The sequence below is a fragment of the Neofelis nebulosa genome, chromosome 4 (assembly GCF_028018385.1).
Source record: "Neofelis nebulosa isolate mNeoNeb1 chromosome 4, mNeoNeb1.pri, whole genome shotgun sequence".
Lineage (NCBI taxonomy): Eukaryota > Metazoa > Chordata > Mammalia > Carnivora > Felidae > Neofelis > Neofelis nebulosa.
In genome coordinates, this window is record NC_080785.1 from 19271278 (window position 1) to 19298933 (window position 27656).

Below are 27656 nucleotides of genomic sequence, written 5' to 3' on the forward strand. Positions count from 1 at the left end.
CCTTTACCCCTTTACAACCTACCCCAAAGTCAGCAACAGCTAAGCATATATGTCTCTGGGAATTTCAAATCTCGACCTGCCCCATTTCACATGCACACAAGCTCTACCTTTCCTTAACCTCATCCATCACTCATTTTCTATGTATATCTCTGAGACATCTTGATTCTGATGCACCAATCAGCTTTTTCCTAGTCTTTAACTGGAACTGTGTTTCTTGTTTACTTTTGGGCAGTATCCATCCTTATCTACTGAAGTTAGGAGTTGAACAATTACCAAAGGGGGGAAGAAAAAGAAGGAGGAAAGAAAAGATTTTTGTTCTTATGGTGCAAATTATTTTTTTTTAAAAAATACACAATAGAGGGGGCGCCTGGGTGGCTCAGTCGGTTAAGGGTCCGACTTCAGCTCAGGTCACAATCTCGCGGTCTGTGAGTTCTCATCCCGCGTTGGGCTCTCGGCTGATGGCTCAGAGCCTGGAGCCTGCTTCCGATTCTGTGTCTCCCTCTCTTTCTGCCCCTCCCCCGTTCATGCTCTGTCTCTCTCTGTCTCAAAAATAAATAAAAAAAAAAAAGTTAAAAAAATTTAAAAAGTTAAAAAAAATACACAATAGAGGATTTATACTCATCAAAACTATGTGCTTCTTTCAGTAAACAAGGTTATGAGTGAAGTCATCAGTTCTGTAAAAAGAAAGGGAAGAAAACAACTAGTTCAAAGAGAGCATTTTCCCCCCTTCTTTTTGGTATGCAATGCCACATATTTGAACAATTAGTAGCAAGTCAATTCAATGGTAGAATGTGGTGTAATATATAAGCATGGCTTGGAGTCAGGAGACTTTGACTTTACTCCCACGATTTATTATACTAGTTGTGTGACTTTAGGATAAATTGCTTAAAACTGTAGTCTAAGTTATTTGTCTGTGAATTTAAGATACTATTTAACTATAGAAACTTTAAAGCTTTGGGCTTTCTGCAAAGTGGAGAGCGAAACTCTTCCCTTAACCAAGAGTCTTTGAAGGAGGCTAGAGTGGTCCCAGGTCAATCTCCTCCCTCTCCCCCCAACCCTCACCGATCCATGAAGAAACAAACAGAAATCCCCAGTGAATACTTCTGATTTGTTAAAATTAAATACAATAAAACATAACATAGAAATCAAATATAATAAGATATTGAAATGATCGGATAGAGAGTATAAAATAATTGTGGATCAAATGTTTCCAGAAATTAAAGATGGAATAAAAACTGAAAAAGTGTCAAAATATAAATCTAATGAAAATAACAGGCATGTTTGAAAAAAAAACCACTTAGGACATTTATAAATAAAATATAATTATTATAATTAATGTCTTAGTGGATGAATTACACAGCAGAATATATGCAGCTGAAGAGAGTTAAATCTGAAGGAAATACTCAGACTATAATACATAGAGACAAGGCAGTAAATATGGAAGAGAGATTAAGCTACATGGAGGATATAATGAATATGTATAACACATCTAATTGGAGTTCCAGAAGGAGAAAATAGAGAAGAGGCAATATTTGAAAACATAAAGGCTGATATTCTCCCAAAACTGACAAAAGGACATGAATCCAGAGATAACGGGAAACAAGAGTCCAAAATAGAGAAATAAAAAGAAAGCCACACCCAGATATATGTTAGGAAAACCAGAGAATACCAAAGACAAATAGAAGATCTTAAAAGCAGGCAGAGAAAAAGGTAGATAATTTACAAAGGAGGATAAGTAGATATCAATATCTGAGCAGCAACAATGGAAACCAGAACAGAGTGGAATAATATCTTCAAAGTTCTGAAGAGAAAATAACTGTCAACCTAGATTTGTGGATTTAGCAAAACTATTTTTCTAGGACAAAGGCAATAAAAGACACTTTCAGATAAATAGAGATTGCATTTACAACCAAGAAACCTTCTGTAAAGGAATTTGTAAAGAATGTACTTTATTTATTTATTTTTTTTTTTTTTAATTTTTTTTAACGTTTATTATTTTTGAGACAGAGAGAGACAGCATGAACGGGGGAGGGTCACAGAGAGAGGGAGACACAGAATCCGAAACAGGCTCCAGACTCTGAGCTGTCAGCACAGAGCCCGACGCGGGGCTCGAACCCATGGACCGTGAGATCATGACCTGAGCCGAAGTCGGACGCTCAACAGACTGAGCCACCCAGGCGCCCCTGTAAAGAATGTACTTTAAAAAGAAGAAAGTTGATTCTAAAAACAAGTTCCAGGATACCCACATGCAAAAGAATGAAGTCTACAAAAAATTAGCTCAAGTTGGATCAAAGACCTGAAACTACAATACCCTTGGAAGAAAACATAGGGGTAAATCTCCATTATCTTGGATTTAGCAATGGTTTCTTAGGGCACCAAGAGCACAAGAAACAACAACAACAACAAAAATTGGACTTCAAAATTAAAAATTTTGTGTATCAAAGGACATTATAAAAAATGAGCCTACAGAATGGGAGCTATTTGTAAATCATAAAAATCATGTGTCTAGCATCCAGAAGTTATACAGAACTTGTATAACTTAACAACAAAAAGACAAACAACCCAGTTGAAAAGTGGGGCAAACACTTGAATAGACATTTTTCCAAAGAAGATATACAAATGGCCAACAAACACACAAAAAGATGTCCAACATCATTAGTCATTAGAGAAATTCACATCAAGACTGCAGTGAGATACCCACTTCATGCTCAGTAGAATGGCTATAGTTTTTTAAATGGAAAACAACAAGTGTTGGGGAGGATATGGAGAAATTAGAACCCTTGTACATTGCTTGCGGGAATTTTAGATGGTGCAGCTGCCATGGAAAAAACTTTGATGGTTCCTCAAAAAGTTAAACATAGAATTACCATATGAACTAGCAAACCCACCTCTAGTTATATACCACCCCCCCCCAATTGAAAACAGATACTTGTACACAAATGTTCATAGCAGCACTATTTACAATAACCACATTATGCTGAGTGAAAGAAGCCAGACACAGAAGGTCACATACTGTATGACTCTGTTTGAAATATTCAGGATAGGCAGAACCATAGAGACAGCAGATTACTGGTCGCCAGTGTCTGAGGAGAGGGAGGAATGGGAAGTGACTGCTTAACAGCTGTAGAGTTTTCCTTTTGGGATAATAAAAATGCTCTGGAACCAGATAGAGGTGATGTACTAAATGTACATCTGAATTATACACATTACATTGTTAAAACTGAATTTTATGTGATGTGAATTTTACCACAATAAAGTTGACAGGTGCAAAGAAATTAACAAACATATAGGTAAATTCAGAAATTGCATGATATTATTGATGATGATAATAATGTCTCATTCGTGTGGTTCTAAGAGTGAGAGTTAAAATAGTAGGCAACACAAACAAGTGAGTTGAGAAAGGAGTAATCAAGAGTTATAGCATTAAAGTCCTTAGGAGACCCTCGAACATTGCTTGTGGGAATTTTAAGTTTTGAGAGCCGATAGCTCTCAAGTGCTTTTAATTGTGATCTATAATAATAAATGTTTTATATTGTCACCCAGTGTCCACACATAGGTATATGAAACAAAAATTTTACAAAATAATCCTTGCCCTAAGTATGTATATTGTACACTATTTTCTAATCTAATTAATTTCTTTTTTTAAAAAATGCTAATTGTGTACCATTAAGTTGATCTCATAACTAAGGGACTATAACACACTACTTAAAAAAACTGGTGTAGTGTGTGATATCACCCAAGTAAAAATGTGGACAAGCAAAAAAAAATAAAGAGAGGAAAAGATCTTGAGTGGTTCAATTATCTACTCTAATGCTGGGTCAGCAAGCATATGCAAATGGCAAATTGGTGGTATTTTCCAAGGTCTTTTGAAGGAGTCACCATGTTCCAGTATAGTAATCTCCATGGCTCAAAAGTGTATTTCTACTAATGCACTGGAAACATTTTGAACAATTCTGAATTTGTGTAGTGTTCTGTAAACTGCCAAGATAAAGTTCTCTTGAGTTAGTCAATGTGGATACAGCTAATGGAAAGGATTTCATATTTATGAACATTGCAGAATGATCCATCTCAACTTGAAGAAATAAGATCTGAGTGACGTTCTTACTGTTGTTATCTTGGACAGCGATCTCATTTCTCCTGGTTTCAGTTCCCTCATCTGCAAAATTAAAGGGAGCTTTAAGTTTTTCCTAAAAAGGAAATCTGTAATTCACTCTAACAAGTCTACATAGACCTGTGATTTCTCTCTCTCTCTCTCTCTCTCTCTCTCTCTCTCACACACACACACACACACACACACACTCACACACACACAACTGCATTACATTAAGATGAAGGAATTTTATTTTATTTTTTTTAATTTTTTTTTCAACGTTTTTTATTTATTTTTGGGACAGAGAGAGACAGAGCATGAACGGGGGAGGGGCAGAGAGAGAGGGAGACACAGAATCGGAAACAGGCTCCAGGCTCCGGGCCATCAGCCCAGAGCCTGACGCGGGGCTCGAACTCACGGACCGCGAGATCGTGACCTGGCTGAAGTCGGACGCTTTACCGACTGCGCCACCCAGGCGCCCCTAAGATGAAGGAATTTTAATGTAAACTCGTATGAAACATTCACAGCATTGACATCAATCTGTTTTAAAGCAGGAAGTGATGAGAGGTGATGATTTATTGAGTGTATTTCTTATATATTTTCAGACATGACTTTTGATTTATAAGACATTTATGGCTTTTTAAAAATCAGTTGTTGACTAGGTGTGGTATAGTTTAGTTACTGCAACTTCAGGAGCTCTACCAGGTTAAGAAAGGGGATTATACTGGTCTGAGCCTGTACCAGTAAACATGTCCATATTACATGGTAGCCAAATGGCTCATGTTTAAGTTCTTGTTCCAATTGCTGCAAGGTACCTCAAGGAACAATATTTGGTAAGTTATGTTTATACACGAGATATAAATGTCTGTTTTTGCCACAGTTACTTGTTTATGTTAGCTCGTCATTGTAACCATCCGTGCTGTAAAGTGAGATGTGACTAAGAGATTTGGTATCTTCAGTCCAGCACTGTCTGGTAAGATTCCTACGAGATGAAAGAGTGGAAAAGACACTCTCCACTTCAATCATTCTCAACTATTTTCAGTTCCCTTAAAGCCTTTTGATGATGCTTGTTTATTGTGTGTGTTTTTTTTTTACGTGTGTGTGGAAGATTTCATAGATAAACAGAATAGTATAATGAGCCCCACTTAACTTTAACTGTGAATATTCTACCACTCTTGTTTTATCTATTCCACCCACTCCCCAGCCTGACTATTTAATTATCATTATTTTTAGAGGCTTTAAGGTAAAATTTACATACATTGAAATGCACAGATCTTAATTGAACAATTTTAATAACTAGTTACACTCGTGTACCTACAATCTTACCAGCATTCCATCTTGTGAGAAAGTCCTCTGCCCTTCCCAGCTGATCCCCCAAGTCCCCCAAAAGCCACCACTGCTTCTTTTTTTCACTTTAGATGAGTTTTGCCTGTTCTAGAACTTCATGTAAGTGGAAACATTAATTATATACCCTCTGTGTCTGGCTGCTTTTCTCAGCATCAGGTTTGTGAGATTCAGTCATGGTGTTGCAGGTATCAGAACATTACTAATTCATCCTTTTTATTTCTGAGTGGTAGTAGACCACAGCTTGCTTACTCATTGTCTTGTTGATGGACCTTTGGGTTGTTTTCAGTTCTTGGCTACTGTGAATTAAACTGCTATGAACACTCTTTATACAACTCCTTTTGTGAACATATAGTTTCACTTATCTTGGGCAATGACCTGGATCTACAATTGCTGGATCATAAGGTAAGTATATGTTTAACTTTATAAGAAACTACCACGCCCTTTACCACACTTTTACACTCCCACCAGCAGTATGTGTGAGTTCTAATTGTTTTACATCCCCATCAACACTTGGTATTTGTCAGTCTTAACTTTTAGCCATTCTAGTGGGTATGAAGTAGTACGTCCATTTGGTGTTAATTTACATTTCTCTAATGGCTAGATATTGAACATGTTTTCATGAGTGCACCCTTTGGCTTAATATGTTTTTCACACGTGGTTCCCTTGCCCAGAACATTTGCTACCACGCTTTTCTGATTAACTACTTACTCCTTATCTAGTCCTTACTTTATTGAAAGAAATCCTTCCTCCCATAAAGTTAGGAGATGGGGAAATAAGCCTAAAAGCTACATAAGAACCAGTTTTCTAAACTCAGCACCAACCACTGTCTTTTCAAAGCGCACTGAAAGCTTAGGGCAGGGGAAACTCCCCTTTCCTCAACCCTCTTCCAATTCCCAACTTGGGAAATACCAACAGCCCGTCATAGTTGCTCGTTCAATTTGATGTTAAGAGGTACAAGAAGCTTGTAAGGCTGGGACGTAAGATACCATAAAACCTAAAAGGAAAGTACTATGTGGAAATTTTATTGAAGAACAGTAAGCACCTCAGCTTCAATATTTCCCTTTGAAGAGATAATCCTGTGGCTTTCAAGCCTGTAGAAAAATAGGATGATTACAATTTACAGCATGAGAAATACTATTTCTTTGGAATATGGACTCTAAGTTACCATTGATTAGAAAAGCATGGCATTCTCCTGCTGTGTTCTGTATAGCTTCTTCCCTGACCTGTTCCCAATGTCTTCCAAGAAGATAAGCAAAAAATGTTCTCAGGCCTCCCTTAGTCTGACCTCCAGTGACTGACTGGGGGTTGAGGAGAAGCTTGCAAGGATCCTGTGTGGGAAGAGAGTAGGACTGCTATCAGAAGGATTACAGTCTATGCTTTCCAGATCTTGCCACCCTCGGTTGCTGGCCTTTTGGTTTCCTCCCACTGAGAGAAAGATTTAGTCATGTGTTTATAATTGGTTATGCCTCTGAGTAGGTACTTTTGGCACACCATTTTTATCCCCTTGTAACCCAACATTGCTATACGTGCCGATAAGCTTTCTATTGCCAATACCTGCACCCCTTAGGCTGAGAGCTTTCTTTGACCACAGGAACATTCTGGGTGCCAGGCGGGCAGGAAGTGCCAGCACATTAACATCCATGGGAACAGCCTCAAACTAATGACAGGTGGGGGTTCGGTGGCTAAGTCCTCCACGTTTTTCAGCCCTGGAGTGCAACAATGACCAGGTATGCTCTACACCACCTCCTAGAGGAACACATTTGGAATGAGCCCAAGTTTCCCACAGCTGTAGCATACTCATAGATTCATCTCCTGGCTCACTGCCCCTTCCCCAGCCCAATGTTTCCTGAGATCACCTCCCAGATAAACTTGTAGCCTTGGTCCTAGTCAGGGTCTGTTCTGGAGAAACCCGATCTAGGCTAGCTTTAAATCAAGCAAACGCACTAATAAAATATTAGGATGAAGATATTGGTAGTAAATCTTCTGATGCTTCAGATGGTTCACATCCAGCATTCCTAAGGACCTAGAATTCATTTCCTCTGAGTTTACCTAGCATTATCCCTGAAATATTACTGCTCGAGAATTCTCCTGAGATAAAGATCCAGTTTAAGGAATGATCTCAAAACCATGGAAGTGTGTCTCACATATTTGAGTTCAGATGAATAGTCAGCTAATTGATTTCTCAAAGCAAATTGGTATAATGTGTAATACTGTTTCCCAGCATATTAAGATACTTCTGTGTGTAATAAAAGGTACCCTCAACATATTGATATTTTAGTTTTACTCACTTGAGCATATTTTTGTTTCCAAAAATGGAAAGGAAGTGTAATTTTGCTGAAGAAAGACAGCTGATGCTGGTGTATGTATAGGCATGCGTGTATATGGACCCAGGAGTCCTCAGTATCCCTTGCCCTCCACACCCTCACCTAAAATATTTTGGAAAGTTTGGGTTTATGGATGTGTCATGAGTTAAGTTTGGTAAATATCTCCACATAATATTTTTATAGGTCAAGAATCTGAAGAATATCACAAAATTGAAATAGCATTAGGGTTTCACGGTTCAGATGCTAGAAATCTTCTGGCACCAAGATAGGTTTTGCCTCATTATCCGTTAACATATCTCTTCTTAAATCACAATTCCAAATCCATAAATTCAGGTCTGAGCCTTAGTTTCATTGCCCTCCTCAAAATATTATCTTCCAGATACTTTAGTGTTAATTTCACCGATGCCTTCTAGTGCCACTGGCTTATGTCATGATGCTTTTAGAGAAATTCTTGAAGGCAACATGGGTGCAATGCAAAGCAACCTACTGGTCCAATTACAGGTTATCTAAATCTCCATATTTTTGCTAATCAATTAACAATGAAAGACCATGCACTTTCCCTGATCATAACACCATTTTTGGCCTCCCTTCCTGCCATGTTTTTTTTTTTTTTTTTTTCCTGAGGGAACTGGGTCAAGCGTTAATGAACATCTACAGTCATACTTTGTTTTATTGTGCTTCACAGGTACTGTATTTTTTACAAATTGAAGGTTTGTGGCAACCTTGAGTCAAGCAAGTTTATTGGCACCATTTTCCCCATGTTTGCTCATTTTGGGTCTCTGCCTCACATTTTGATAATTCTTTGCAATATTTTTCAAATGTTTTCATTATTATTATATTTGAATTGCTGCAATCTCATGAGAAAACTTTAGCAGACGAGGAGTTGCTTCTCATGGCTGAGCAAAGGAAATGGTTTCTTGAGATGGAATTTACTCCTGGTGAAGATGCTGCGAAGTTTGTTGAAAGGATTTAGAATATGACATAAACTGAGTTGATAAAGCAGTGGCAGAGTTTCAGAGGATTGACTCCAATTTTGAAAGGTCTACTGTAGGTAAAATGTTATCAAACAGCACCATATGCTACAGAGAAATCATTTGCAAAAAAGGAAATCAATCAATACGGTGTATGTATTGTGTTATTTTAAGAAATTGCCACAGCCACCCCAGTCTCCAGCAACCACCACCCTGATCACTCAGCAGCCATCACCATTGAGGCAAGCCCCTCCACCAGCAAAAAGATGGTGGCAACTCACTTAAAACTCAGATGATGGTTAGCACTTTTTAGCAATAAAGAATTTTTAATTAAGGTATGTACATCGTGCTATTGCACACTTACTAGACTATAGTTTAAACATAACTTTTGTATGTACTAGGAAACCAAAAACTTCATTGGACTCACTTTATTGCAATATTCAGTTTATTGTGGTGGTCTGGAATTGAGTCCGCGATATCTCTGAGGTATCCTGTATTCTGATTATTCTTTGGTTCTCCCCAGATCTGTTCTGTTTTCCTCTTCTGTGTTCTTTGCCCTGGGAAGCTGACCTCTATGGGCTATGTCACCCTCTAGCAAGTAGGAGGCACCAGCAGGAGGTCAGAATGTGGATGGAGAGAGATGCCAGGGCATTTATTCCCTCCCAAACACTCTGCTTCCCTGAGGTCTATGGCCTTATCACCAAACCACAGCTACCATGGGGCAGTCCCTCTCTGACTTTAGCTCTCAACCAGGGTCTTGGTAATAGGGTTGTCTCCCCCTGCTGTTCAGGCTGAGGATTGCAAATGATCTCCGCTGTCCTTAGTCTCTTGTTCCTCCCCCGCGGGTTCTTGTAATCCTACCCGTATCTCTATAAACAGTTCCTTAAATAAAAAGCCTCTACACAACAAAACTGAGTGTGCCCTCTGTTTCTTGTTGAGCCCCTGGCTGATGTAGCCTCCTACCTTCAACTTTTCAGCGGTCCATGACACAGTGACAGATTTAGGGATCACAACCAGATCCCTCTGGGCCTGGAATCAAGTAACCTGTGCACATAGAGACATCACATTTCCCTGTGACTACTTGCAATATTCCGCAGGAAACACGATGTCGGAAATTGAAAAAAAAAAAAAAAATAGAAGCATGTGTCTGAAGCAACTACGCCATTTTATCTAGAAGCCCATAGGAAAATATTATATTTGCATCTTTCAGGGTCACGAATGGCATTTTCTGGGAGCTGAAACAGAACTTTGGAAAATCTGGAAACTTCGGAAACTACCTACCTATGAAGGTAATGGTATGTACATCAGTTAGCTGTTGCCACAAGAACTCTGTGTAACAAACTTTCCCCCAAACTCAGTAGAATAACAGTCATTTAATCTTACATAGCTGCAGGTCACATGGCCAAACCAAAGTAAAGGAGTGGGAGAAGGATGTCCCTTTCATGGAGGGGAAAGGTGTAAACATTTTTGACAGTGACTTATGCAGTGAGTAAGCTACAGAAAGGTCATTCAAGGGCAGCTACAGTTTGTTCAGTTAGAGAGGTGAAAAAAAAATTTCTCTCAGTTTTCCTCTCATTCAGCACAGATGAACTAGTGTGACTTTTTAAAATACCAGGCTAAAATAAAATAAAATAAAATACCAGGCTAAATGTCTCCATGCCCAGAAATGGTTTCTTGATACAAAGATGACATTGCCCTAGAAATGGAGGCATTTTGAGGTTTTAGATGTTAAGCAAATGTTACAGAGATTCCATTATCTGTTTGTGACTAAACTGTGATTGCCAGACTCTGAGACCTGAATCTAGCCCTGTTCATTTATTTTTCCCCGCAAGATTCAGATTCCAAAAGAATTACTCTCATTCTGAATCCTGACTATGGAATATGCCTATTAGTGACTCCACAGTCTGGATATCCAAAATCTGGGATCCAGACCACTTATTCCAAGTGGTACCCCAAACCAGTATTCCTTTATCTGCATAGGGTTTTCTCAACTAGTAACTGATTTGTAGTTTAGCTGAGGTTTATGCAATTTGGAAGGGGTTAAAAGTCAAGATTCCAATAACTTTCACCAGTTTAGTATGAACTGATTCTTTTTTGCCTGACAAGGGGGAGAGATGTTTCCCTTGCATAGGATTAAAAAGGAGCAAGAACCCTTACTTATCTTGGTCATCTTTGGGAAGGAAAGAAGTGTTTACAATGGTGAGCAGCAAAGACAATAGCTAGAAGGTCAACCAGAAATCTCCCTTACGCTCCTAGCAGTGTGTGAATCCAATGAGTGTCCATAAATGATAGACTGATTTCAAAAGAAACATTAGCTTGGGGGGCACCTGGATGGCTCAGTCGGTTAAGCATCCAACTTCGGCGCAGGTCATGATCTCATGGTTTGTGAGTTCAAGCCCCACATTGGGGCTTCACTGTGTGCAGAGCCTGTTTGGGATTCTCTCTCTCTCTCTCTCTCTCTTTCTCTCTCTCTCTCTCTCTCTCTCTCTCTCTCTCTCTCCCTCCCTCCCTCCCTCCCTCCCTCCCTCCCTGACTTGCACTCTCTCTCTCTCTAATAAACAAACAAAAAGAAAGAAACATTAGCTTGTGACTCTAGCTCTCAAGTGTCAGTATGGGAATTAAGAGCAGGGTAATGCAAATATGGTCTGCAGTCATGACAGACCCCACCGATCAGATGGTACTGGGACTGGAATTTAAGAACAAATTGGTTTGAATAGCTGAAGAAGAAGGAACATGAACTGGGGGACAAAGAGTAAGTCAAGTTTTGGCATGAATGAACATGAAAGTGTACCAGGTAGTGAAAAGACCACCTTGACCAAAATGGGGAAGTGGTCACAAATTAGATGAGATAGCAATTATAGTACCAGATTATGGGGGTCTTAATAAGCAAAGGAACTTAAAGGGTATTTGGGGGATGTTAGAAGCTGCCAGAATTTCTTGGCAGAGAGATTACTTAGTACAAACATCTCCAGTTGTCACAACAGGCTGGTTTTCATTGTAACTCTTGGCCCGCTTTTGACTTGGAGATAGTAATGATCATGGTGGTTGAAAGAGGAGATGATTCATGGGTATTTTGACTCCTTTACAAATTTGATTTTAGCCTGAATCATAGAAAGAGTCTGCAGCCTTTTCCCATGGTTTTTGTTGGCAGCAGCTATGTGTTCCCATGAGAACATACATACTTACCTACTCAAACCCTCCTCTTAAATTTATGCTCTGGGCCTCTGTTCACTTGGATGTTTTCATCTTTTCTACAGAACACGTTCACATATAAGCTTAGAGCACAATCCATGTTTCTTCAACAACTGAGGATTCATTTTGAATATTTTCAAATACATAAAACTCCAGGTATAACTCCAAACAAAACATGATAAAAGGAGACATTTGGATAAGCCGTGGTATGATAACATCACACTGAACACCATCTGCTGTGAACACTTCAGCTTTCTGCAGTGACCAGATGAAGGAAATGTGGCTCATTGTGCTTCTTCAGTGGTTAATTCTAGAAAGCTTTTGCTAAACTTTCATCCAAAATAGGAAGAACTTATCTCCCATGTGTTGAAGAATGTTGCCATCCTGGGGTAACATTGCCCTTTTTATCTCCGGGAAAGAAGTTTCCCTCTTGCTAATGGCAAAGCAGTCAACACTTACCTCCAAACTTCTGCACTGAACTCTTTACTCATATAGGACATACTAATTTCTTTTTTTTTCTTTTTTTTTTTTAATGTTTATTTATTTTTGAGACAGAGGCAGAGCATGAACGGGGAAGGGTCAGAGAGAGAGGGAGACACAGAATCTGAACCAGGCTCCAGGCTCTGAGCTGTCAGCACAGAGCCGGACGCGGGGCTCGAACTCACAGACAGTGAGATCATGACCTGAGCCGAAGTCGGACGCTCAACCGACTGAGCCACCCAGGCGCCCCAGGACATACTAATTTCTATGTTGCTTTGTTTCTTTGCCAAGTGCTAATGGCTTGAAATCCAAAATAAATGAAGTTAATTAACAGCAGTTGTATATTTTTGAGAACCTTTGAATTTGGTTATTGTGGACTTTTCTAAGATACTGCTTTCCTTAATTTATACAAAAAGTATTTATTAAGCTAGACCAACTGCTGGTGATTCAGACATGAATAACACTTCCTCTGGAGTGTTTCAGGTAAGATAGATAGGTAAAAAATAGGCTGTAATAAAATTTAATTATGCCCTTTAACAGAGGTGCTCAAGTTCTGTGGGAATGTAGAAGAAAACATAATTGATTCCACGGTTCCAGGGAGACCATCACAGAGCAGAAGGCATTTGGGCAAGTCTTGAAGGAGAGGCAAGAGTTCCCTAAGTGGAGTGTGAGCATTAAAGTAGAGATCAGAATGAAAAAAAAAGCACATCAAAGTGTGGTGCTAGCTGTTACTTCTTTTCACTCCAGATGAGACAGGAATCCAGGGGGAGACAGGTGTCTGGGAGGCTGTTCTCTAACGTACAGACTTCTCAGCTCGGACCTGTTACAAGCAGAAATTTCAGGACTGCAGAATCAGGCTGATGAAGTCATGAGGGTAGGACTTGTTGGGGAGCCAGATACTTGCAAACACCTTCATGGAAATGAAGCGATGGACTCATGGGCATGTTTTCCAGACTGTCAGGAGGCATGATTTCAGGAGGAGAAGCTAGCTAGCTATGTTCTTCTAGAGGGAAACTAAGGGAAACACCCCAAGGTTTTAGGAAACGCAAGTGGTCCCAGCCTCTTTCCCTAGTCCCAAGAACGTTTTATTCAGTACCATTTTCCTGACTATGCACTTTTCACTTTATTAAAATGTGAGTTCATTCCCTGCATCAGTTTTGTACAGCTGCCATAACAAGTCGCCACAAACCTGAACAACAGAAATTTATCCTCTTTCTGTTCAGTAGGGCCAGAAGTCTGAAATCAAGGGGTCAGAAGGGCTGGTTCCTTCGGGAGAAGCGGAGGGTGACTGTTATGTGCCCATCCCATCACTTCCTTGCCTGTCATGGACGCCATGCGTCTCTTTCTCCATCTTCACATTGCCCTTCTTGGCGTCTCTATGTGTCTCATCCCCTCTCTTGTAAGGATGCCAGGCGTTAGATTTGTGGCCCACCCTAAATCCAGGATGATCTCATCCCAAGATCCCTAATTTAATTATGTCTGCAAAGATCCTGTTTTCAAACAAGGTCACAGTCACAGTTTCCAGGAGTTAGGACTTGGGCATATCTTTTGGGGGCACAATATTCAACCACTGTGCCTGCCCTTTCATTGCCTTTATCTGGTGGCTTAATGCTATGGATGTCTTCTGAGCACTCGTAAATGGGCTGTTTGACCTTGTTTAGAAACTAGCTACTGGGACACAAAGACTCAGTATGTTAATTCTCTTTGGCCGGGGGTAAAACGAAAGTCCAAAGTATACAGCTCCCTGTCTCAAGAGTTTTCTTACTGGAATCTTTGACCAGAGGCTCATCAAAGATGTCAGCTCTATCTGCAAAAGTAGTAAGACAATTTTACTAGAGGAAGGTGGGGCAACTTCAAAAACACCTTTCTTGCTTTTTACATTCCCTGTGGTTGTAGTACACTCAGCCTCTTGTAAACTGGAATAAATTATTTAGAACTCTAACAGTTAAATGGCATGTTGGGTTCCAGTTCCTTAATCAGTGGCTATAGAGTTCACCAGAGTCAAGAAACTCAGAGAGGAAATCCAGCTCACTACATTTATCGAAGGTAAAGGGGTTGACCTATTGTTTCCTGCTGAGTCCCAGATCGGTTTTGGCAGAGCAACGCTTTCAAAATGTGTTCAATAAAGCAAGTTCTGCTTTGATCTTCCCACAAATCTCTTTTTTCTTCCTTTGCTTATAAACGTATTCTCTAGAATCTGAGAATTTAGGATGATTTCCCCAAGAAACCTCATTTCTGGAGCGAAAGGAAATGCTGGGCATTGTAAACAAAGCACACCCAACCTTTGGTCAAGTCTCATTTAAAGTGAGAGCAGTCAGCCTGGTTGTCTTACATGGTTGTCTTACATGTCTTACATGGTTGGAGACAGACTCAACCACGCTGACTGCACTCACTTCAAAGTCATGATCACTAAGGCCAGTTGCTTCTTGGCCATCCTTCTCTATTTCTCTCCACTATTCCCAATCCTGAATGACTATTTCATACCTCTTCTCTCTCCCCAACCCTTCAACAATTCCTCCTCCACCCTCAAATGTTAGCTGACTTCCTTGCTTCTATGAAAAATACTGCAATTCAGAAGAGCATTTCCACACACTCCACCACCTCCACAGCAACCCTCTGCCTTCCCTCTGTCACTACTGATACATATCTGTGCTCCTAAGGCAGTTCTGTCTAGCTGTGTACAGACCCCGTTCCCTCTTGTGTACCAAGAATATCACTTCTGTGACTTTTCCTCTCTTTCCTGCATTATCAGTTTTTCCCTTTTGCCTGGATTACTCTTATCAACACACAAACATGCTGCAACACTTCCCATCTTAAACATACATGTGTGTGTGTGTGTGTGCACGCGTGCACACACACACACACACATCTCTTTTGACCCCCACATCTCCTTCCAGCTAGCATACAATTTCTCTACAACAAAACTATTTGAAAAAGTTGTCTCTACAGACTGTCTCTGATTTCTTTTTTCTGTTGAACTCACTCCCTGTCTTGCACCACTGCTCCTTGGATCTTCTCAAGGTCACCAGTGACCTCCAAATTGCTAAATCCAATGGTCAATCATCAATCCTCACCTTACTTGAACCTTCTGCAGCATTTGGTAGCTAATCTCTTCCAACCTTTAGGAGCACTTTCTGAACTTGGCTTCTAGGACTCCATTCTCTCTTTTTCATTGGCCTCTCCTCAGTCTCCTTTGCTGGTTCCTTCTTATTTCCTTGATCTCTAAATGATGGAATGCTTATAGAGCTTTGGTGACCAGACATCTTCTCTCTAACCTCACTCACTCTGGGGATGACACTGGACCATCTCATGACTGGAACCCCCACCTATGTTCTTCAAGACCTGTGCACACAGAGCACTGCTTACTTGGATCCTCACTTCTGATGTTCTATCAAGGGGGCTTTTATTGGCCCAGGCAGTACTGGACTCTCCTATGGAGAAACCTGGAAGTCCTAGAGAGTAAATGTCCCCAAGAGCAAGCCCTCAACCAAAGATGGATGGCAATTTGGTGGGTAATAAACCTAGCTTTCTGATCTCTCAGGATGCCTTTGAGGCCTATTCTATATCTTTCCTAGAATTCCACAATGGGAATAGAGTTAAGTTGCTGAAAGGGATAACTTACTTCATAGTGTACCTTTTACTTCCTTCCTCTTTTGCTTTCACTTCTCTACTGGTAATTCCTGGACCTTCCTCCCAAACAAACTGCTTGCACTCAAATTCTTGTCAGGGTCTGCTTCTAGGGGAACCCAAACTAAGACAAATGCTCCTTCTATGCCAATGACTCCCATATTTATATCTCTCATCTAAACATCCCCCAAATTCCAGAATCATATATCCAATGGCCCTCCCCCACAGCTCTGAATGGATATCTAGTCTCCATCTCAAACTTAACGAGTCCACAAGTGAGCTCCTGATTTTCTCTCCAAACTGCACTTCTCAAGTTGAAGCCATTTTTGACTCTTTCACACTTATGTATCACCCAACCAAATCTGTTGGGTTTACCCTCAACATATATGCAAAAACCTACCTCTTCTCATCTACCCCTTGGGCCTCACTCAAGCTGCCTTCCCTAGATTATTGAGATAATTTCCCAACTGCTCTCTTTCTCTCTCTTCATCTCTTGCTCCATTAAAGTCTATTTTCCTGGGGCACCTGGGTGGCTCAGTCAGTTGAGCATCCGACTTCAACTCCGGTCATGATCTCACACTCATGGGTTTGAGCCCTGCGTTGGGCTTTGTGCTGACAGCTCAGAGCCTGGAGTCTGCTTCGGAATCTGTGTCTCCCTCTCTCTCTGCCCCTCCCCGACTCACGCTCTGTTTCTCTCTCTCTCAAAAAGTAAACATAATAATAAATTTTTTTTTAAAAGTCTATTTTCCTCACAACAGTCACAAGGATCCTTCTAAACCATAATCACGTTATGTTACTCCTCTGCTCAAAACTTGTCAATGACTTCATCTCAGAGCCAGAACCCAAGTCCACAGTGTGGCACATAAAGTCCCATATTGTCTGCTGCCTGTCTTAACCTCTGATCTTACCTCCCACCACTTTCCCACTCATTCTTTCTGTTGTGGGATCATTAGCAATACTTTCCTTTTAATACACTAAGCATGCTACTTCCTAGGACCTTTGCACTTTTCCCTGCAACCCAGAAAATTCTTATTCCAAATATCTACATGGTTTGCCTATTCATTCGTTCAAGTTCTTACTGAAATGTCATCTTACTTAGAAGGGACTTTCGTTGTTAGGTACGAGCCTACATGTTCTCCTATCATTCTCTTGTCCAACCCTTTGTTCCTCCAGCCTAGGAATGCTAGTGGCTTCCAGCCATTGTTGATTTCCAGGTTTCTTTAATGTGAATTATTTGGCCTCCCAGGTATTCCAATACCCATGCCATCAATTCTTCCCAATAAATTCCTCTCTTTTGATTCTCTAGGCCTATTTCTGTTAGAGTCACTGAATCTGACTGACAACTTGTATCAGTTTCAGTCCCAGAAGGAAACGTGTAATTAGAGGAAAGTTTAATAAAAGGAACTGTTTACACAGGTGTTGGTTTGGTTTTGGAGAAATAGCAAGGATGGTATAGTAACTCTGGGCCAGGAGCGGCTTGGAGCCATTACTTACCAACTCCCAGGCCCAAGGGGGCAAGGCAGGGATTCTCAACCTCAGCACTAGCAACATTTGGGGCTAGATAATTTTATGTGGTTGGGGGAGGGCTGTTCTGCACATTTTAAGGATGTATAACAGCGTCCCTGTCTTCTGCCCACTAGATGCCAGTAGCATTCCCCCCATCGGGACAATGAAGATGATCTCCACACATGACTAAATGTCCCCTGGGGGAAAGAAGTGCCCGAGGTTGAAACGTACCAGGCAAGGGCAGCTTACTAGAACCCTAAGAGAGACAGGTGTAGTGAGATGGACATCCCACTCGCAAAAGCTTCAGTAGAAAGATATAGCCAAAACATGGTAATGTGATAGGAAAGGAGCCAGAAGAAGAAATATCCAAAATCAACTCTTTTCTTTTCCTGTAATCCTTTGCCAGCGCTCCAACCAGCAAACCAACCTGGATGCCGAAGTACAAAAGAGTGTATTGTGTAGTCTATACATATCACCCTCTGATGACAGATAATGGAGTGGAGAAAGGTAGGGAACAGATCTAGAGAAGAAGACAGAAGGTGTGTGGTAACACTCCTGTATCCTCGTAAACACCCCCTGCATCCTGCCCTTTGTTGCTTTCCATAACACTTACCACCATTTGACATGCTATATATTTCCTTATTTGTCCACTGCCTTGTGTTCAGTGCCTGGTGCATTGTAGATGTTCAGTAAATGTTTGCCAAATGAATGAATCAATGAATGCATGATGGAATCCAACATGAGAAATTAAGTTCTGGATAGGTTTTACTCTGGAAACAAAGTATAAATCAGAGGGAAAAAGGGAAATATTTAGTTTCAGAATAATACTACATAACAAGTTTATTAGTCACTCTTCCAAAGAAACAGAAGCAACAACATGTATGTGTATAAAGAGAGATTTACTTTGAAGAGTTGGCTCACATGATTGTGGAGGCTTGGCAAATCAAATATCCGATGGAGTAGGCCATCAGGCTGGAGACTCAGGGAAGTGGTACAGTTTGAGTCCTTCTTGCAAGGGGGAGGTCAGTCTTTTCCCAGAAGGCCTTCAACTGATTGGATGAGGCCCACCCACTTTGTGAAGGGTAATATGCTTTACTCAAAGTCCACCAATTTAAATGTTAATCATATCCAAAAAACAGTTTCATAGAAACCTCCAGAATAATGTTTGACCAAATATTTGGGCACTGTGGCCCAGTTGAGTTGATACATAAAATGAACCGTCACAGCAAGATTATAGCGTATTAAATTATATTTGTAGCATATAAATTATATTAAGGATTTATAGTCTGAAGAAAGTAGGCTGGGATCTTCAATCCTAACCTTTTACTTTTTCAAAAGGTAAAAAAAGAATAAAGTGAACTGCTACTGTTAACTTATGTATAATTATGTACTAATTATGAAGACAGGTGTATCTTAACTAATCCTGTTCTACATTTTTATCATTTATTTGATAAAAGTCTTCTAGGCCAAATATATTGAATGATGAAATCGGAGTCCAAAAGCAATTTGTCTAAATGGTATGATAAATACAAGAAAATGAGGTTTAGTAAGGATTCAAATAAGATCCTTAAGGTAGAATATATAGAATTTAACATTGACTATGAAGTGTCATTTAAAGTAGCATATAATCACAAATATATGGAAATTAAACAACACCCTCATAAACAACCAATGGCTCAAATAAGAAATTGCAACAGGGGTGTCTGGGTGGCTCAGTTAAGTGGCCACCTCTTGGTTTCAGCTGAGGTCATGATCTCGTGGTTCGTGAGTTCAAGCCCCATGTCAGGCTCTGCATTGACAGTGTAGAGCCTGCTTGGGGTTCTCTTTCTCCCGCTCTCGCTGCCTCTCTGTCTCTCTGTCTCTCTCCTCTCTCTCAAAATAAACAAACAAACAAACAAACAAACAAACTTAAAAAAAGAAATTGCAATGGAAATTAGTAAATACTTTGAAAGTGAAGACATAACATACAAAAACCCACGGGAGGCGATGACAGCAATGCTCAGAGGGAAGTTTATAGCTGAACACATTAAAAAGGAAGAAAGATCTCAAACCAATGACCCAACTTTATACCTTGGAAAAAGACAAGCAAAGTTAGCCCAAAGCTAGCAAAAGGAAGGGACGAATGAAGATTAGAGCAGAAACAAATGAAATAGATGATATAAAAACAATAAAGAGGACCAATTAAACCACATGTTGTCTCTCTGAAAAGATCAACAAAACTGAAAAACCTTTAGCATATATGGCAAAGAAGAAAAGGAGGAGACACAAATAACTAAAATCAGAAATGAAAGTGGAGACATTACTACTGATTTTACAGAAATAGAAAGGATGATGAGGGACTACTTTAAAACACGTGAGGGTATGCCAGTCAGAGTGGCCAAAATGAACAAATCAGGAGACTATAGATGCTGAAGAGGATGTGGAGAAATGGGAACCCGCTTGCACTGTTGGTGGGAATGCAAACTGGTGCAACTGCTCTGGAAAACAGTGTGGAGGTTCCTCAAAAAATTAAAAATAGATCTACCCTATGACCCAGAAATAGCACTGCTAGGAATTTGCCCAAGGGATACAGGACTACTGATGCATAGGGGCACTTGTACCCCAATGTTTATAGCAGCACTCTCAACAATAGCCAAATTATGGAAAGAGCCTAAATGTCCATCAACTGATGAATGGATAAAGAAATTGTGGTTTATATACACAATGGAGTACTACGTGGCAATGAGAAAGAACAAAATATGGCCCTTTGTAGCAACGTGGATGGAACTGGAGAGTGTTAAGCTAAGTGAAATAAGCCATACAGAGAAAGACAGATACCATATGGTTTTGCTCTTATGTGGATCCTGAGAAACTTAACAGAAAACCATGGGGGAGGGGAAGGAAAAAAAAAAAAGAGGTTAGAGTGGAAGAGAGCCAAAGCATAAGAGACTGTTAAAAACTGAGAACAAACTGAGGGTTGATGGGGGGGGGGGGGTGGGAGGGAGCGGGGGTGGGTGATGGGTATTGAGGAGGGCATTTTTTGGGATGAGCACTGGGTGTTGTATGGAAACCAATTTGACAATAAATTTCATTAAAAAAACAAATTAATTAAAAAAATAAAATAAAACACGTGAGGGTATAGAGACATTGGAACTCCTTACAATACTGGTGGGAATGTAAAATGGTGCAGCCACTATGGAGAACAGTCTGGTGGGTACTCAAAAAATCGAACTTAGAATTACCATATGCACTGGCAATTTCACTTTTAGGTATATGCTGAAGAGAATGGAAAATCAATATTCAAACAAATACATGTGCTGGATGTTTATAGCAGCACTATTCACAGTAGTTAAAAGGTGGACATAATCCAAATATCCATCAGTGGATGAATCGATAAACAAAGGTGGTATACCTATATAATGGAATATTATTCAACCATAAAAAGGAATGGAGTGCTGATATATGCTACAGCATGAATGTACCTCACAAACATTATGTTAAGTGAAAGAAGTCAGACACAAAAGGCTACATACTGAATGATTCCATTTATTTGAAATGTCCAGAATAAGCAGATCGATAGAAACAAGACAGGTTGGTCATTGTCAGGGCAGTGCTGAGAGAGAGGAGAATGGGGAGTTTAATTAGCTATTTAATGGTCACAGAGTTTCTGGGGTAATGAAAATGTGTTGGAACTAGATGGAGGTAGGTGAGGGTTGTATAAAATTGTGAATGTACTAAATGCCACTGAATGGTTCACCTTAAAATGGTGAATTTAATGTTATGTGAATTTCCCCTCAATCTGAAGTAGAGTATAAAATGCACAGGAACTTAAGAGATATCCTGATTTTATACAGACTTTTTTTCTGGTAAAAGTAAAAGTAATAGAAAGTGTTGTGCTATTCAATTATTTAGTACCAATTAGGGTATTTAAAATGATTTGGAAGAGGAAAGCATATGCTCATTAATACAAAATACCCATATGACTACTAGACAGTAATAAGAAATCATAAGTTCTGGAGACGTAATGTAACCCCCCAATAATTTTTTTTGACTCTAAAGTATTGAAGTTAACAGAGACTCTACCTCTGGTCAGTTACAAGGCTTGTGGGTTATTTTTAAGAAAACTATAGTTTATGTTTGCTGTGGTGTGTTTTGTTGCTATTTATACTCGGCCGCTAGAGGGGTGTCCATGATTTGATGTTTTAGGCCTCATTCTGACACCTGTATACCAGCACACTGGGCTTATTATTTTTTTCACTTAGTTATTTAACAAGAATTTTTATATTCCTTACGAATGGGCCAGACATAGTTCTACATGCTTTAAACAAATATTGAGTTATTCAATTCTCCTACCAACCTGATGATGTGGCCTCTATTCTTATCCCCATTTCCCTGAGGCACAGATTGGTGAGACAAATTGCTCAAGTTCACACAGCCAGTTATTGGAGGCGCCAGGATCCAAGCCCAGACTCATGCTCTTCATGATCTTTCTCACAGTGCTGCCTTTGTGAAAAAGGGAGTATGTTTTAGAGACCACTGTTGTGTAGGGAAGAGGGATGGAAGGGCAATGCCCCAGGTCGTGGTAAATGTAGTATTCACAAAGAGGAAGCCACTTCACTTTAGATTCATTTCATTTTTGGTAGAGTTTCTAGACTGGAAGATGGAGTGAATACAGCATAAATTGTCTACGTGGGCAAGGCATTTGGCAAGTCCCCTCATCATTTATTTTAGAAAGGGTGTAATAATGGGAACTGGATTCTAGATCAATTAGGTGAATTCATGTCCAGTTGAATGACCATACCCAAAGAGGGGCACTTACTGAATTTCCTTTCACTCTGTTAAGAGGCCTCTTGTGGCAGGTCCCAGAGCTTTGGGCTGCCTTTTTTTGGGGGCTGCTGCTCCTTTTAAAATTTTTAATAAATTTCAGTAAAGGATATCATTAAAAATCTATTTTAAAGAAGATTGGTATCTGGTTCTTATGGGATGGGGCTGGGACAGGATAGTTAATGTGCTAGAAGCTAGAATGGGGAAAATGAACCTAACAAGATGGAATTTAACAGACATGAGAAGTCCTTTATTCAGATCTATAAAAACAAACAACTGTCCAAGACCTGGGTGGGGTTGAGATGGCTTAATGGCACCACATGGGGAAAAAGAAAAGACTCCAGTTTCTGTTGGCTGGAAGCTAAATATGAGTCAACAGCAAGTTGTTGCTGCTTAACAAAACAAAATAAAATAACCCTAAAGAAATCTTAACCTGGAAAAACAGAATTTTAGTATCTAGGGTGAGGTGCGGGAACCCTTTTGTTTCTCCTTTGCTGGTCAGCCCTTACCTGGAGAACTGAGTGGTCTTCCAGGTATTGTGTCATTGAGGGACAACATCAGTCCATAGAGGTCCAGAAGAAGTGGCTGGGAAGAGGCAACTCTGAAACCATCTCCTATGGAAAATGTCTGCAGAAATGGGGAATATAATTGATGAAGGATGTAATATGTTTTCAGTTACCTGGGTGGGGGGCAGGGGTTCAAGGAGATAAGAGATGACTTACTCTGTGCTGCTCCCTGACATAGAAAAGTGACAGAAAGGGAACTTAATATTGTGTCAACTCTGTGCCAGGAAATGATAACCATTTTACGTGTGTTGTTGCACTACCTCCCCGCACAAACTCTCTGAGATAGCCACTGGTGCATGTCTAGCACCTTAGGAGTGTTCTAATAACTCTCGTCCCTTTGAAGATCCAGCGAGGGGAAAGCATAAGCTTGTTCATATAAATACAGTGCGCTGACACTGGGCTCCAATATTCACCTTGAAGACTAGGCAATCAACTTTAGAGGAAAAAGGTCCTTTGCTCATAGGGTCCAACACAGTGTTCACCACCCACTTCCTGTACTCAGACCAGGACAAGACTGGAGGAGGGCAGTGGAAAGGGGGATTTACTGAAAGCTGTCAAACCTAGAAATGGCACCTGCCTCCTTCCACCTCAGCTACTGCTGGCTGGTAGGCAGGACAAGAACTCTAGAGCTCTGCCTGTTCTCTAGGTCACTGCTATAGAACAGTATGGTATAGCCACCCCCAGTCACTGCTCTGCATCAGCAAGTCCCTGCCCACTGGCTCCTTAGCAGAGCCTTACTCCCACTTACTCTATCTTTGGGTTATTTTTCAAACAACAACTTGAACATACTGTCCAAGAAATTATTTGAAAAATACTAAGGAAAGCATTAGCATTTCAATCAATCACTCCTATTCCTCCCTATGAAATATAAATCCCGCTCCCTGGTACCCAGGACTCTCCAGATACAAATGGAATGTGTTTTTCAATCTTTGTCCTATTACATCTCTACATAGGTTCTCTGTTTCATCTAAATTGAAGTTCTCGTCCCTAGTATCACTCTGCCAGGCCTCTCCCTGCTGTTTCCTGCACTTGGAAGGACTTCTTTCTCTACACCTTTCAAAATCATACTCAGTAGTTCAAATTCCTTTTAAATATCATCTCCTTTTTGACCCTGCAACCACTGACCCATAGATGAAATGTCTCCTTCATTGAGCTCCATAGTACATAACTAAAACTTTTGTATGGCACCTATGTTGCTACTTGCCAGTCTCTGAGACCAGTTTACATATTATGACATGGACAGCTTATTCATTTTGTTCCCTCTGTTTATAAAAATGGAATGTCTAGTGGTTTCACGTTGCATAATAGCTCATTGTAACCCATTTCCTAAATGGGAAAAACAACTCGGAAAACTAAAAGGCAGCAACACCATTTTGTACTTCGACACTTGTGCAACTGGATATTTAAACCATCTATGATTGATAGGGTACAATGAGGAAACAGCTCTATTTTCCTTCTGCCTCTGCCTTGAAATACTCTGCTGGTTCTCCCTTCCCTCTCTCTCCCTTGGTGATATCATGGGCAGAACCAAAGGCTCTCCATTTACTTTCCATTTGCTCTTGAGTACTGAAACAGCTTGGCTTTTCAAGTATTAGAAGGTATTATCCAGTGAAAAACTTCAAACTGTCATCCAGGTCAGAGTGTTTCCCTTCCCTTAGCTCAGAACTGATTTTTGGTTTGAGGACTTACCAGTGGGAAAAAAGATATGTGGCCTATTCTTTTGCTTCCCTTTCTTTTTGCTTTCTCTTCCCCCAGCTTGCCTGGTAAGCATACCTGGAGCCACTCCTAATACACTGCCAGAATGCCTTTTAAATAAGGCTTGGAAAAAATGATAATTATAATAAATGAGGTAGAGATGCTGGAGGTTCCTTGGCTGAGGAAGAGGTGAAAGGCTCAGAAAGGTGGGCATGTTAGAACTGACTTACTGTGCAACACCAGAGAACTATCAGATGCCAGTGGTTCTCAGCAAAACCCAGAGAACACTCTTCACTAAAGTAGAAAGAAATGCTTCAAAAGGGAGACACCAACACCTTGAAAAACTCAGTGTTGTTTGTTTCTGCAGGCCAAAGCTGACAGAAGATCTTCCGGGAAAGTGGTCTCCCTGGATTTAATGGGGATAATAGGATTCTGGAATAGCAGAAGCCAGCTGATAACACAAAAGTGGCAGAGTGAAGGTGGGGTCGGTGGAATTAATTGGCTGTGTTAATTGCCACAATAAGCCAGGTAGATGCAATGATCCCAATGGGAAACAGTGACAACCAAGAGGACTTGACCCTTAGAAATTATGGCAAAGCCAGGTCACCTAGGAGTGAGATATATGGGCAAGCAATGAAGGCATTGCTTGATTTATATATGCAAGAAAACCTCCTCTTGAGTCAGTCGTTACCACAGTGGAAAATCATGGTCTCCTGTCTAGTTTCAAGAGTTTAGGCAGTTTTCAGTCTCAGAATCCATTGATTGAAGGGCCATGCCCCCTTGAGGAAGGACTTTGAAGCACCATAGCAAGTAGTTACAGTGGCTATTAACAATCCTTCCCGAAAGGAGTCTATAGACTTTAACCAGATTCATCATATACAGGGGAAAGTGAATATTCGGGTATTTTGAAGGCCATGGATAGGCTGACATGGACACCAAGGGACCCAAAATAGCATCAAAATCCTTATTAGAGAGGGATGTTTAGAGGCCAGGTAATAGATGTCATCCTAGCCCAAGTCAGAGGGCTGTGGTATTCTTAGCAGCTGGAAGAACTCTCATGTTGGTTCTCTGTGGAGTTAAGTCTTCATTGTAGGAAAGGCTAAGTGGAAATTCCTAAAAATCCTCCCTGATCCCTATCCTTAGGCAAAAATAGTAAGTTGATGCCAACAGAGAATCCTGCAGCAATTGAGGTCACCCTCAGCCACTCAAAGGATATAGGAGTGATGCTCTTCACGGTAACCCATTCAATTCACAGTCTGGTCCTTGCTGAAAGTATATAGATCGTGGATGGATGGACTTTGGTTATCTGGACATTCTGGTCACTGTTCTATTACCCTGATGACACCATGCCGATTGGGCCTGGTATCAGAAAGTGGGCTAGAACTTTGAATGTGTAAGTAAGAGATAATAGGAGATGATTCAAGAAACTGACACATCTGTGGAATTTTTAGAGACACGGTGGTCTAGACCACGCGTTGACAAGCTATGGCCTATGGGCCAGATCTGGTCCACTGCCTATTTTTATATGGCCTGCAAACTGAGAATGGTTTTACATTTTTAAATGGCTGGGGGGAAAAAATCAGAAGGAGAATAGTATTTTGTGACATGTGAAAAATACTTGAAATTAAAGATTAGCGCCTGTGAATGACATTTTACTGCCACACAGCCACACTCATTCATTTATGTGCAGCCACATTCAAGCTTCAACAGTAGAGCTGAAAAGTTGCAACAGAGACTATATGTGGAACTCTATTCACTTCATACTGCTTCTCAGGGGAGCATAACTCACTCAACACAGTATTATGGGTGCTAAGCATATTGTTGTACCATGATATTTTATTTTATTTTATTTCATTTCATTTCATTTCATTTCATTTCATTTCATTTCATTTCATTTCATTTCATTTCATTTCATTTCATTTCATTTCATTTCACCAATGCATATCCTTCATGTCAAAGCAAGAAAAGGGGACTTCAAATGCTGCACTTTTTCATCACTGGAGTGTGATTTCCTTTTTATTAGATTATACTCATTATGTAATGACACTATAATTGTGCTAAAAACAACCTTACCAGATTAAGCGGCCATCACGATATTTCCAACTCACAGGAAAGCGATAGTCAGAAATATTAAGAAACTTAAAATGGAATATCTCAGTATAGCAGAATTTCTTCGCAAAAATTAAACATGTAAATGGGGCCACAGCTAACGTTTTCAAGTAGCTCATTTGGTAGCAAACAAGAAAAGCCATTGACCATTAGTAAGTTCATTAAAACATGTTTGACTGCAGAAGCTGAAAAAAAATGTGTCCAGAGAAAAGAAACTTGTTTAAGGTAACCAGTCGTTTGGTAAGAACAGCTGGTCCAAGTGCTGAAGACATTGGGAATAACATCAACAGTTACTTAAAACAAAGAAACAAACAAAACATAAAAAAACAAGGCTAATGGTTGAGTATCTTTCCTTGTATCTTGATGAGTTGACAGGTGTCCCAGATAATGCTCAGTTATTGCTGTTTACTTGACGTGTCAATGTCAAGTTTGAAATGGCTGAAGAATTGGCTCCTACAAATGGTGTGTAAAGAACAGTGACAAGTTGAGAAGATCTATAATGCAGTACAAACCGAGGCAGAATCTGCTAAACGGTATTACAACTGCTGGTGGTAAAAACTTCTGTGGAACAGAAAAAGGCTTAATTGGACAAATTTACAAAGCTTATAAAACAATAAGATGTTAACGCCTGTGATTATTTACTGTATTATTCATCAGTATATCCTTTGCAGAAAATATTTGAATCTTTGTGTTGTGGAACCAATAGTGTAAAAAATGAACTTTATTCACTCTTATGGACTTAAGCATCTTCAATTCTATGAATTTTTGTCAGAAATAGAAGCAGGGAGTCTGGGTGGCTCAGTCGACTGAGTATCTGACTTCAGCACAGGTCATGATCTTGTGGCTCGTGGCTTGCGGTTTGTGGGTTTGAGCTCCCGTGTTGGGCTCTGCACTGCCAGTGCGGAGCCTGCTTGGGATTCTCTCTCCATCTCTCTCTCTCTCTGCC

At 40.2% G+C, this 27656-nt stretch overlaps 1 long non-coding RNA gene across 4 annotated transcripts in view; it reads left to right on the forward strand.

Moving 5' to 3' along the window:
• The window catches only part of LOC131508964 (uncharacterized), a 75604-nt gene that overhangs the window by 12410 nt on the left and 35538 nt on the right, over positions 1-27656 (forward strand). For 3 of the 4 annotated variants that reach the window (XR_009260235.1, XR_009260234.1, XR_009260233.1), the window contains exon 2: positions 9943-10021. This is a non-coding gene — a long non-coding RNA (uncharacterized LOC131508964). Of the gene's footprint in view, positions 1-9942; positions 10028-27656 lie in introns of all 4 variants that reach the window. The other variant, XR_009260236.1, reaches the window with a different exon arrangement.